The sequence below is a fragment of the Sardina pilchardus genome, chromosome 16 (assembly GCF_963854185.1).
Source record: "Sardina pilchardus chromosome 16, fSarPil1.1, whole genome shotgun sequence".
Taxonomy (NCBI): domain Eukaryota; kingdom Metazoa; phylum Chordata; class Actinopteri; order Clupeiformes; family Clupeidae; genus Sardina; species Sardina pilchardus.
Window position 1 is genome coordinate 28,351,518 of NC_085009.1, and position 12,404 is coordinate 28,363,921.

Here is a 12,404-nt window from a genome sequence, read left to right on the forward strand (position 1 = left end):
TATCTGCTTTGACTGTGAGGCGTTGTAGAAATATGATACACAAAATATAAGTACATTAAACCTGATCCGGCAGTCATGTTGTGGGTCGGTTCCACAGCCTAACAAGCCTGTCACACAAATACCCTCAAATCAGCCCTTAGTATCAGCATTTCTGAAATGTAAGGTGCTACTGACAGCAGAATCTAAACTAGTGGACTTCTGGTGCTCTGTATGGTGGATTCCATTATCTGTTGACATAGTGCAGTCAAACAGCTAACCTAAATCAAACAGGATAGTCTTAGATATGTAGGATGCAGATGGTATGCATCTTATGATGCTAATTCCAACTTCCTTTCAGTAGACAGATATCTGGTCCAGTTCATCAAAATCTTTAAGTTTATGCATCGGACAGATGTCAGTGTTTTAAACATGCTTGCATGCACAACTAATGGAAGTCTATTTGTGGTTTGCTTTGCCCTAAATACTCAGTGGTCAAATGGAAGAATGCAAATCAGATGGTTACAGTGACCAGATTACCCAGGGGGAAAAGCCCATATTCCAGGTTTGGATGCAGCCATATCATGCTGCACTGATACACGTTTTGGCAAAATGACATTCACAATGACATTTGACATTCACAATGCAGAACAATAATAATATGGTCTTATTGAACACCTGGGTATTGTAATGCAATGTATAACCAGATATTTATACACTAGGTGCTTGAGGAGAAGATCATCACCTTTGTGAAGAGTGAGCTGAAGAGATACAAGAAGATTCTGAGTCCAGATTACCAAGAACACTTTGAGGGTAAAGAGCAGGATGAGAGTGATGCCAGAGAAGGGGCTCTCAAGATGGCACTGCACTTCCTGAGGAACATGAAACAGAAACATATCGCTGACAAACTGCAAGAAAGTAAGAATTACCCAATGTCTTGTATTACATTTATGAATGAATGAAACCTTTATTGCCCCGAGGGGAATTTGTCTTGCACTCAATGGAGCCACATTGAACATTTAAGCACAGACAACAATAAATAACAGTAAATAAATATTTTTTTAAAAAGACAAACATCTAGTAAGATTGAAGACGTAGAGAATACAGAACATTAACATCAACAACAACAACACTATCAACACAGCAATGATAGTGATATGCAGTCCCATGCATCAGTCCACTAGGCACTAGCTAATATGCATAAATACAATTAAATAATAAATGGTGCACATTTAAAATGTCTACAGTATGTGCCTGAATTTGATGTGTTCAGTAACTGCTTGACACAAATGATGTAATGGCACGTGTTATGGTGAAATAGATTAATAGAGATGCACCGATTGCAATTTTTTGGCCGATTCCGATTTCCGATTTTTCATCGAGTTTGACCAGCCGATACCGATTTTAGCCGATTCCGATTTAATTTCTTCTAACCACTTTACAGCACAAACAAAGAGTTATTTTCTAGCCTCTATTTTCTTTAATAGGCCTACAACATGTTAGAAATGTAATCAACTTATCAATGGCTGGTAGAAAAATGTGAATAGACAGATTCTTCTTCAAGTCTTCTTCAGCTGCAGTAATTCCAGTGTGGGACATTCATTTCACACATGTAGAAATGCACTAGGAACACTTTCTTTCTTCTCACATCCATATGCAATATCCAACTGTAAATATCTTCAGAATAGCCTACTGATAACTGAAGTTAGTGCTACATAGGCTGAGATGTTGGAAAATGACAACAAAAAAAAAATATTTTGAGAAGCCTTGAAATTAACACAGCAAATGACATACATTCTCAGTCCACACTCTTCTTTGAACTTTCGCGATTGCTTGCGGATACTAAGGAAGTGTCCATATTTGGATGGCATAACGTCATGCAGGAGATCGAAACACAGCTTTCCAACGACACCACGCATGATATGTTTTGTATCACGGTTGTGGTAGGCTAGTTTATGACACGTTAGAATGCTAACTTTTGGCGAATTTAGAAGAAATATACAGGCGTGATCAGACAAAAGGTAATGAAATAAACCTCTAAATGTGTAAATCGGACTTAGTTGTTGTAGTAGTGTGAAAGAATACATGATAAGTTGGCAAACCGAAGCAAAACTATGTTTATTCCTGCCGTGTCTCGCCTTAAGTTGAGCAAAGGCTATGTCGCTGCTTATTGATAGCGCTTGTGGTTCAGCTGTGGGCACGCAATTAGCGGCAAGGACGGGCTTTGATGAGCGCTGTAACCTGAAGTGACAGCTTAGTATAGTAAATTCCACGCAATATGGCAAAGCACAGCGTTCGCTGCATAGAAAAACTCAGTATTAGCGCTTTATCCAGCCCTGACTGTTGGCCTAGCTTCATCAAACTTTGCAAACTCAGCTGTGTGAGTGTGATGTTGTTACAATACGTGCGAGTGCATTTGACCGGCATAAAATCGGCATGTCTCAGACTGACCGGCCGGTCGCCGGTCGTGGCCGATCACGTGAAAATCGGCCGATTCCAATCGGCGGCCGGTCGATCGGTGCATCTCTATAGATTAACAGTATTTTTCCGGTGTTGGTGGCTTGATGGACATGATTGTATTATTTTTGTTCATTTTCTTGTGAATTAGATGAATATGATGTGGTTTGTCAAACGGAGCTGAAGAGAAATCTCAAGAACAAGTACCAGAGTGTGCTTGAAGGAATACAAAAGCAAGGCAGCTCTGCTCTGCTGGAGAAGATCTACACAGAGGTCTACATCACAGAGGGAGGAAGTGGGAAAGTAAATGAGGAGCATGAAGTCAGGCAGATTGAGTACCAATCCAAGAGATCAGCTGGACAGGAGACACCAATCAAATGCACAGACATCTTTAAGCCCTTACCTGGCCAAGACAAACCAATCAGAAGTGTCATTATGAAGGGAGTAGCTGGCATTGGCAAAACTGTCTCAGTTCAGAAATACATCCTGGACTGGGCTGATGGGAAAGAAAACCAGGATATCCACTTCATATTTCCACTGCCTTTTAGGGAGCTCAACCGCATGAAAGACAAACAGCTCTCTTTGATGGATCTTCTTCACCACTTTTTCTCAGAAATTAAGCAGTTAACCTTTCTCAGCCAGGGGAAGTACAAAGTGTTGTTTATCTTTGACGGTCTGGATGAATGTCGACTCACACTAGACTTTCAGAAAAATGACATTTTGACTGAAGTGACAAAGGTCGCTTCATTAGATGTTCTGCTGACAAATCTCATCAAGGGTAATCTGCCTTGCTCTGCTCTCCTTTGGATCACCTCTCGACCAGCAGCAGCCAATCAAATCCCTCCTGAGTGTGTCGACCGGGTCACAGAAGTACAAGGGTTCAGCGACACTCAGAAGGAAGAGTACTTCAGGAAGAGGATCAGTGATCAGAATCTTGCCAGGAAAGTCATTTCTCACATTAAATCATCAAAAAGCCTCCACATTATGTGCCACATTCCAGTGTTTTGCTGGATTGCTGCTACTGTTATTGAATTTATTCTTAAGACTGAAGGAGATAAGCAAGTTCCAAAGACTTTGACAGAGATGTACACGTATTTCCTTATATTTCAAACCAAGCAGAGGAGTCTGAAATTTGAAGGAGTTTATGACACAGACCCACAGTGGGACCAGGATAGTCTCCTTACTCTAGGAAAGTTGGCCTACGAACAGCTGGAGAAGGGCAACCTGATCTTTTATGAAGACGACCTGAGAGAGAGTGGCATTGATGTCAGAGAGGCAGCAGTACACTGTGGCATCTGCACCCAGATCTTTCAAGAAGAGTCAGGCCTTTATCAGGAAAAGTTCTACTGCTTTGTGCATCTGAGCATCCAGGAGTACCTTGCCGCACTTCACGTTCTTCTGATGCTAATTACAGAAGGGAAAGACCTAATGTCCTCACAGAAACCCTCCAGAGCAGCGAAAAAGAGAAGAGTGCATGCATCCATGACCACCTTACAGAAGAGTGCTGTGGACAAAGCATTGGAACATGAAGATGGGCGCTTTGATCTGTTCCTTCGTTTCCTTCTTGGCCTCTCTCTGGAATCCAACCAGAGACTCTTGAGAGGCCTAATAAAGGAAGTACAACATGAAAGCAAAGAGGAAATAGGCAGCTACATAAAGACAAAGATCAGGGAGATACCATCATCAGAAAGAGTTCTCAACCTCTTCCACTGTCTGAATGAAGTCAATGATCACTCCTTAGTGGATGAGGTCCAGAGCTTACTAAGTGCAGGGACACTTTCTGCAGCCAAACTCTCATCCACACTGTGGTCAGCTCTCGTGTTTGTGCTTCTGACATCAGAAGAAAAGCTGGATGTGTTTGATTTGAAGAAGTACTGCAGGTCTGATGATTGTCTCCTAAGGCTGCAGCCAGTAGTGGAGGAATCCCAAAAGGCTCTGTGAGTAGGATGTCAATAGCTATGGGCAGAAATGTGTGTGTGTGTGTGTGTGTGTGTGTGTGTGTGTGTGTGTGACCGTGTGTGTGAGAGTAGGATATCAATAGCTATGGGCGGAAGGTGGATGGTAATTTAAGCTGATGTTAAGTATGAATCAGAAGCACAACAACACTAATGCACTTATGGTCTCTGTTATGATATCAAAGTCCTTTCTAGAGAGTCTGTTAACTGGTGGAATGTTTTCCCATTTAAGGCTCAACAGTTGTGGGCTCACTGAGAGGAGCTGTGCAGGTCTGGCATCTGTCCTCACTAAAGCGTCTTCAAAACTGAAACATCTGGACCTCAACGACAACAGTATTGGAGATATTGGGGTCCAAGAACTGTGTAGTGGACTGGGTAACCCAAACTGTGCACTGGAGACACTCAGGTAAAACATTTCAGTATTCCATAATGATCAGTTTTGTGGCTTCATTTATGCAGTGTGGTGCATGTGGGGATGTAGCCTCAGTAGGCTGACAAAGCTGTCTCTCTACAGCCTGTCATACTGCAGTATTGGAGAGGAAGGCTTCAGAGCTCTTGCATCAGCACTGAGATCAAACCCCTCACACATGAGAGAGCTGCAGCTGAGTGAGAATAAAGCAGGAGGCTCAGGAGTGAAGCATCTTTCTTCTCTTCTGGAGGATCCCAACTGTAAACTGGAGACACTACAGTGAGTATCACAAAACCAATTACTGGCTTTATTTAAATGATCATGCATTTGTTTCTGTTTCTGTGTGTGTGTGTGTGTGTGTGTGTGTGTGTGTGTGGGAGGGGGGGGGGGTATCATCATATAACTCTAATGTTGCAGATGGCACATTATATGTACACACAACATTTTCAGGTTGATGTAAATTCTCAAAGTCTATTGTAAACAACACTGGCACATTTAAGTGTTGTACTTGGAAAACGATATATTATTTTCTGGTGCATTGACTAAATTATTTCCTTCTAGGCTCTCTGACTGCAGTATCACTGAGAAGGGCTATGCTAGTCTGGCTTCAGCCCTGAGGTTAAATCCCAAATACCTCAGAGAGCTTGATCTCAGAGGAAATGATCCAGGGAAATCTGGAGTCAAACTGCTTTTAGACCTGAAGGAGGATCCACAGTGTACACTGAGAAATGTCCAGTAAGTATAATTCTGGAAGAACAGTTTACCGTCCAGTTGTGTGTCAATGATTATCAAAGGCTTCACATGGAGATTTGTTCTTAAGATTGTGAAACTTCAGACTGTGTGCCGTTGACTTGTGGTGGAACACCTTGTGTAGAGATTCAGTCTATCCAGACATGAACATGGTATTTGAAGTGACCAGATAAGATAAGGTCCTGCAGAGAAAACTGAACCTGTGAGATTTAAAGCTGCAGCACCAGGCCAAGCAGATAAATGAGTTACACACACACACACACACACACACACACACACAAAAGAGTAGCATACATAATGCACTCTTTCTGACAACAGCATATGTAGCAGTCGTCATTTCATTATTACTCGATTGTCTGACTTGCCAAAAGTCTTTGTGTCTTTCTATGCCCACATCAGTGTTGTTTATGTCAGGTGAGATGAAAGGTGTGTTGTCCTCCTTATTTGTCCAGGTTCCTGAAGAGTAGTGCTGCTGAGGAAGCCTGTGCTGCTGTGGCTTCAGCTGTGGGTTCAAACCCCTTACTCATGACTGAGCTGGATCTGAGGGGACACATACCAGGAGCCTTGGGAGTGACTCAGCTGTGTGCTTTACTGCAGGATCCACACTGCACACTGCAGACATTACGGTTAGTGGATGTTGTTGCATTCACTTCACATAAAACAGATGGGGTTAAAGGTGGTGTTGCTGATGTTGTTACAAAATCAATCATCATTGTTTTCTTAATCACACCAACATAAATAGACTATTTGTTAACAGTGTGCTCTCAATGCGCATTATGTTTTTGTTTTGTTAAAGTCGCAAATGCGATAATGTTGTTTTCATTTTCTTTATTGATTGCTTTTTGACTGAGTGAATGAACTGATTGAACTTTGACACTTGTGATTGTTAATGTGGGTGTGGTCATGAATTGGGTCTTCAATAAATCACCTTGAGTGAACACAGCTGTAGCTGTGAGTTGCAAGTCAGTCATGTCGTTGCGTCTACTCTGTGAACAGGTTATGGGCCCAGAGTAAGTCGAGAAGTCAAGAAGTAAAGAAGTCGAGCGTTTCTTTGTTTTGTAGCGTGCTGGAGTAGCACCATGAGTAGGTCGAACGCTAGACAACCAGTGAAGAGCGGTCGCTGGTCACGGCTTCTGTTTGACGGAGATGAAAGGAATTACGAACTTTGGGAAATTAAGTTTTTGGGCCACCTCCGACTGCAAGGCCTGAAAGAGATAATTACTGCCGAGGCCGAGGGTGTGGAGACAGCGGAAGAAGCGGTGTCAAATGCTGAGGCATATGCTGAGTTAATCCAGTTCTTGGACGATAAAAGTCTATCGCTTGTGATGCGAGAGGCAGCCGACGATGGGCGCGCAGCGCTAAAGATTTTGAGAGACTATTATGCAGGTAAAGGAAAGCCACGAGTAATAAGCCTGTATACTGAGCTGACCTCGCTTCAAAAATTAAGCAACGAGAGTGTGACTGAATATGTTATTCGTGCGGAAACTGCCATCAAGGCGTTACGAAATGCTGGAGAGACTTTAAACGACGGGCTGCTGGTGGCTATGCTTCTAAAGGGGCTTCCTGAGACTTTTAAACAGTTTGCCATCCATATAACGCAATCGGATGACAAAATAACGTTTGCTGAATTCAAAACCAAGCTTCGAAGCTACGAGGACATTGAAAAGATGCGTGCTCCAGCTGCTGAGGACAATGTAATGGCTGTGCGGGCGAGACAGAGGCCTGTGAGACCCGCCAGTGCAGGCCCACCTGAACGTGAAGCTGAACGGGCTGCAGCGGACGTGGTGTGCTACAGGTGCGGCCTGAAAGGACACATTGCCCGCGCTTGCCAGCGCAAAGTTTGGTGCAGCCACTGCAAAAGCAGCACACACCGCGACACAACCTGCAGAAGGAGACGACGCCAAGACGCAACATGGAGGGCTACCGAGGAAGTGACCGACGAGTACGTATTCCGGGTGACCGATGGGGCGGCAGGATCCCAGCCAAGCAGCCAGGGTGTCGATGTGAGGGGCCTGATGGTCGACTGCGGGGCAACCTCGCACATCGTCACCGACATCGCCAAGTTCCAGAGGTTCGATGAGGAGTTCCAGGCCGGGACTCATTGCATGGAGCTAGCTGACGGCACACGGTGCAAGGGAGTAGCAGAGCGCCGCGGTGATGCTGAGGTCTGCCTGATCGACAGCCGAGGACGTCACCTCAAAACAGTCCTGAGATGAGCGCTGTATATTCCCTCTTACCCGCAGGACATATTCTCGGTGCAAGCAGCGGCTGCCAGCGGAGCGGCCGTGACTTTCAAGAAAGGCGAGGACATTCTGGTGCACAGAGACGGTACAAAATTTCCCATTCATGAACATGATAGACTCTATTACTTGCATACAGTACCTGATAGATGTGATGACCGAGTGAAGGGATGTTATGATTTAAAGGAGAATTCCGGTGTGAAATTGAGCTTAACTGTACCGAAACATGTTAAGGTGTACTCACACGTGTTTTAGACGCACTTTCACTCACCCCCAGCATTCCGAACTCCTCCGTTTTCAGCCTAGCTTACAGCAGGCTTGAATCTATTAGATTGGGCATTACGTAGCCTATGCAGCTAAATCGCTATTTTTAAACCATTAAAAAGGTTCCAAGTAACTCCACACTGCATTGGTTGACTTCTGAGGGTCCTGACATTTAAAACGAGATACTTAAAACTTTGGAAGTGCACAGGAAGTTTATTAAAAAAAGACTGTTTATTCAAGCAGTACCTTCATAGAATCTCTCCGCTGGGCGCCATCTTGTGGTGAAGTCGCGATATGTTCCCCTGTCCTTCCTGTTCGTTCGTGCTCGTCAGTCGGCTTATCGCGACTTGATTCCAAGATGGCGCCCAGCGGAGAGATTCTATGAAGGCACTGCTTGTAAACAGTCTTTTTTTTTAATAAACTTCCTGTGCATTTCTCAGTGTCTCGTTTTAAATGTCAGGACCCTCAGAAGTCTACCAATGCAGTGTGGAGTTACTTGGAACCTTTTTAATGGTTTAAAAATAGCGATTTAGCTGCATAGGCTACGTAATGCCCAATCTAATAGATTCAAGCCTACTGTAAGCTAGGCTGAAAACGGAGGAGTTCGGAATGCTGGGGGTGAGTGAAAGTGCGTCTAAAACACGTGTGAGTACACCTTAACATGTTTCGGTACAGTTAAGCTCAATTTCACACCGGAATTCTCCTTTAAAGACCTGGCATGAGATACTGGGACACTGTAATTTTGATGATGTGCAGAGGTTAGAAGGTGTTGTTGATGGCATGAAAATTGAAGGTACAATAAACAAACCTCCAACTTGTGAAGTGTGCACCCAAGGCAAGTTTACGCAATCTAGAAATAGAAAGCCTGATGTGAGAGCTAAAAGACCTCTAGAGCTAGTCCACACAGATTTGGCAGGTCCAATTCACCCAGAATCCAGAGAGGGGTACAGATATGTTTTGTCATTCACTGATGATTTTTCCAGTGCAGTGTTTGTATATGCCCTTAAGAGTAAAACTGATACACTACAAGCAACGGAGAGGTTTCTTGCAGATACAGCCCCATATGGCAAAATTCAACGTCTTAGATCTGACAATGGAACTGAGTAGCAGTCCTCAGACCCAGAGAGTTGAAGCTATGCCTGAGCCTACAAGGTACCCTTCTAGAGAGAGGAAGAGGCCAGACTATTTCCATGACTGTGTTTCTCAACAGGCATCTGATGAGGAAACTGATCAGGTGCAGATTAACATAGATTACTGTTATAGAGTGACATGTAACGTACCTGTAACTTTCACAGAGGCTGTAACCTCAGATAGATCAAAAGAGTGGGTCACTGCAATGGATGAGGAGATGCAGTCACTTAGAGAAAATCACACATTTACCCTAAGTAGCTTGCCCGAGGGCAAGAAAGCAGTGGGGGGTAGATGGGTTTATGCATTAAAGAACAACATTGATGGGTCAGAAAAGTGTAAAGCACGTTATGTGGCAAAAGGATACAGTCAGAAGAGAGGCGTAGATTATGAAGAGACTTTTTCCCCTACAGCTAACTTGACAAGTATCCGAGTGATCATACAAAAAGCAGCACAAGAAAACTTGATTCTGCACCAGATGGATGTAAAAACTGCATACCTGAACGCACCAATAGATCATGAAATGTATATGGAACAGCCACAGGGCTATGAGGTGAAATCTGGCACAAATGAAAAATTGGTTTGTAAATTGGAAAGGTCATTGTATGGGTTAAAACAATCTGGCAGAAACTGGAACAGGGTGCTACATGAGTACTTAACCAAAAACCATTTTGCGCAGAATCAAGCTGACCACTGTGTTTATACTTGGGAAACAGACAATGCAAAAGTGATAATTGTAATATGGGTTGATGATTTGTTGATTGCTGCAAGTGATGAAAATGTTCTGAGAGATGTGAAGGACATGCTTACCGAAGGATTCAAAATGAAGGACTTGGGTAAACTAAGGCATTTTTTAGGCATTGATTTTAACCAGAGTGACAACTGTGTGAGAATGTCTCAAGCAAAATATGTGTCAAAAATACTGCAAAGGTTTAACATGCAGGATTGCAAACCTAGATCGACACCTTGTGAACAAAAACTGGAATATACTAATGATGCCGAAAAGATGACTGATGTGAAAAAATATAGAGAGGCAGTGGGAAGCCTTATCTATCTGACCATCTGTACTAGACCTGATATAAGTTTTGTGGTAAGCAAACTGTCACAGTATTTCACAGAGCCAACTGTTGAGCAATGGGCCACAGTTAAACATGTACTAAGGTATCTTAGAGGTACAATTGACAGAGAGCTGTGTTACAGAAAATGTAATGAGACACTGGGAATAAAAGCATACAGTGATGCAGACTGGGCGGCTAGTAATGACAGACGTAGTACAACTGGCTATTGTGTAAGTCTAACTGAATGTGGTGCTTTGATTTCATGGAAGTCAAAGAAACAACCAACTGTCACACTGTCCACTTGTGAGGCAGAGTATATAGCCCTAGCCACAACCATACAGGAGTGTCTCTATCTCAAACAGCTGTTGGAGAATCTTGATAACTGTCAGTACTCGCCACCCAAGGTATATGAAGATAACCAAGGTACAATAGCCTTAGCAAAAGATTCCGTGAGCAGGCAAAGATGCAAACACGTAGACATCAAGTATCATTTTATTAGGTCTTCTGTAAATAATGGTACAGTTATGTTGGAGTATTGTCCCACCAATGAAATGGTAGCAGATGTGTTGACAAAGCCAGCAACCAAGTGTAAGTTGATGAAGTTTGCTGCATTTATTTTTGGAATATGATGTTACTGTATGTTAATGTGAGAGCAAGTGGGGGTGTTAACAGTGTGCTCTCAATGCGCATTATGTTTTTGTTTTGTTAAAGTCACAAATGCGATAATGTTGTTTTCATTTTCTTTATTGATTGCTTTTTGACTGAGTGAATGAACTGATTGAACTTTGACACTTGTGATTGTTAATGTGGGTGTGGTCATGAATTGGGTCTTCAATAAATCACCTTGAGTGAACACAGCTGTAGCAGTGAGTTGCAAGTCAGTCATGTCGTTGCGTCTACTCTGTGAACACTATTCCATGTCCTTTCTTTTGGCATATAGAAGTGCAGTTTTGTGAAATGTACAGTGTTGTGTGTTTACTACAGTGAGGCTGATTCATTGTGCTCTTATGTGTATCAGTGATGATAATGCAGCTGTAGCAGCAGCTGTAAAGGGGGGTGAGTGATGAATCTGATGTGTATCAGTGATGATAATGCAGCTGTAGCAGCAGCTGTAAAGGGGGGTGAGTGATGAATCTGATGTGTATCAGTGATGATAATGCAGCTGTAGCAGCAGCTGTAAAGGGGGGTGAGTGATGAATCTGATGTGTATCAGTGATGATAATGCAGCTGTAGCAGCAGCTGTAAAGGGGGGTGAGTGATGAATCTGATGTGTATCAGTGATGATAATGCAGCTGTAGCAGCAGCTGTAAAGGGGGGTGAGTGATGAATCTGATGTGTATCAGTGATGATAATGCAGCTGTAGCAGCAGCTGTACAGGGGGGTGAGTGATGAATCTCACTGAATGGAAATAAGATTTGTTCTCATGAGATGACATCACATTGAAAACTGCTGAATGTACGGTACACAGTATATGCTACTTCACGTCGTTGGCAGTAGTCTTTGCAACACACACAAGAACACGCACACGCGCGCACAAACACACACATGCAGACAGTGGCGGCACTAGAGAGTTGCCCCCCCCCCCCCGTGTAAAATTACAAATTACTACGAAATACAACATTTCAAGGCAGTTTTCTGACTTGCTGACTTACTCATTCAGTCAGTCCTTTATTTAGTCACTCATCTGCACACACACACACATGCATGCACGCACACACACACACACACACACACAAAGAGTATTGTAAATGTGACAGTAATGTTGATTGTCCAAAAGGAAGTGAAAATGAAGTATTTCTCCTACTTCTCTCTACAGCCTGGATATCTGCAGTATTGGAGAGGAAGGCTTCAGAGCTCTTGCATCAGCACTGAGATCAAACCCCTCACACATGAGAGAGCTGCAGCTGAGTGGGAATAAAGCAGGAGACTCAGGAGTGAAGCATCTTTCTTCTCTTCTGGAGGATCCCAACTGTAAACTGGAGACACTACAGTGAGTATCACAAGACCAAATACTGGCTTCATTTAAATGATCATGCATTTGTTTGTGTTTCTGTGTGTGTGTGTGTGTGTGTGGGGGGGGGGGGGGGGGTTCATCATATAACAGTAATGTTGCAGATGGCACATTATATGTACACACAACATTGTCAGGTTGATGCAAATTCTCAAA

At 43.2% G+C, this 12,404-nt stretch overlaps 1 protein-coding gene and 1 pseudogene across 1 annotated transcript in view; both read left to right on the top strand.

Annotated features, from left to right (window-relative positions):
• LOC134059640 (uncharacterized) overlaps positions 1 to 12,404 on the top strand; it is a 301,237-nt gene that overhangs the window by 159,828 nt on the left and 129,005 nt on the right. The window lies entirely within an intron of this gene.
• Positions 476 to 3,505, top strand: LOC134060442 (NLR family CARD domain-containing protein 3-like; annotated as a pseudogene).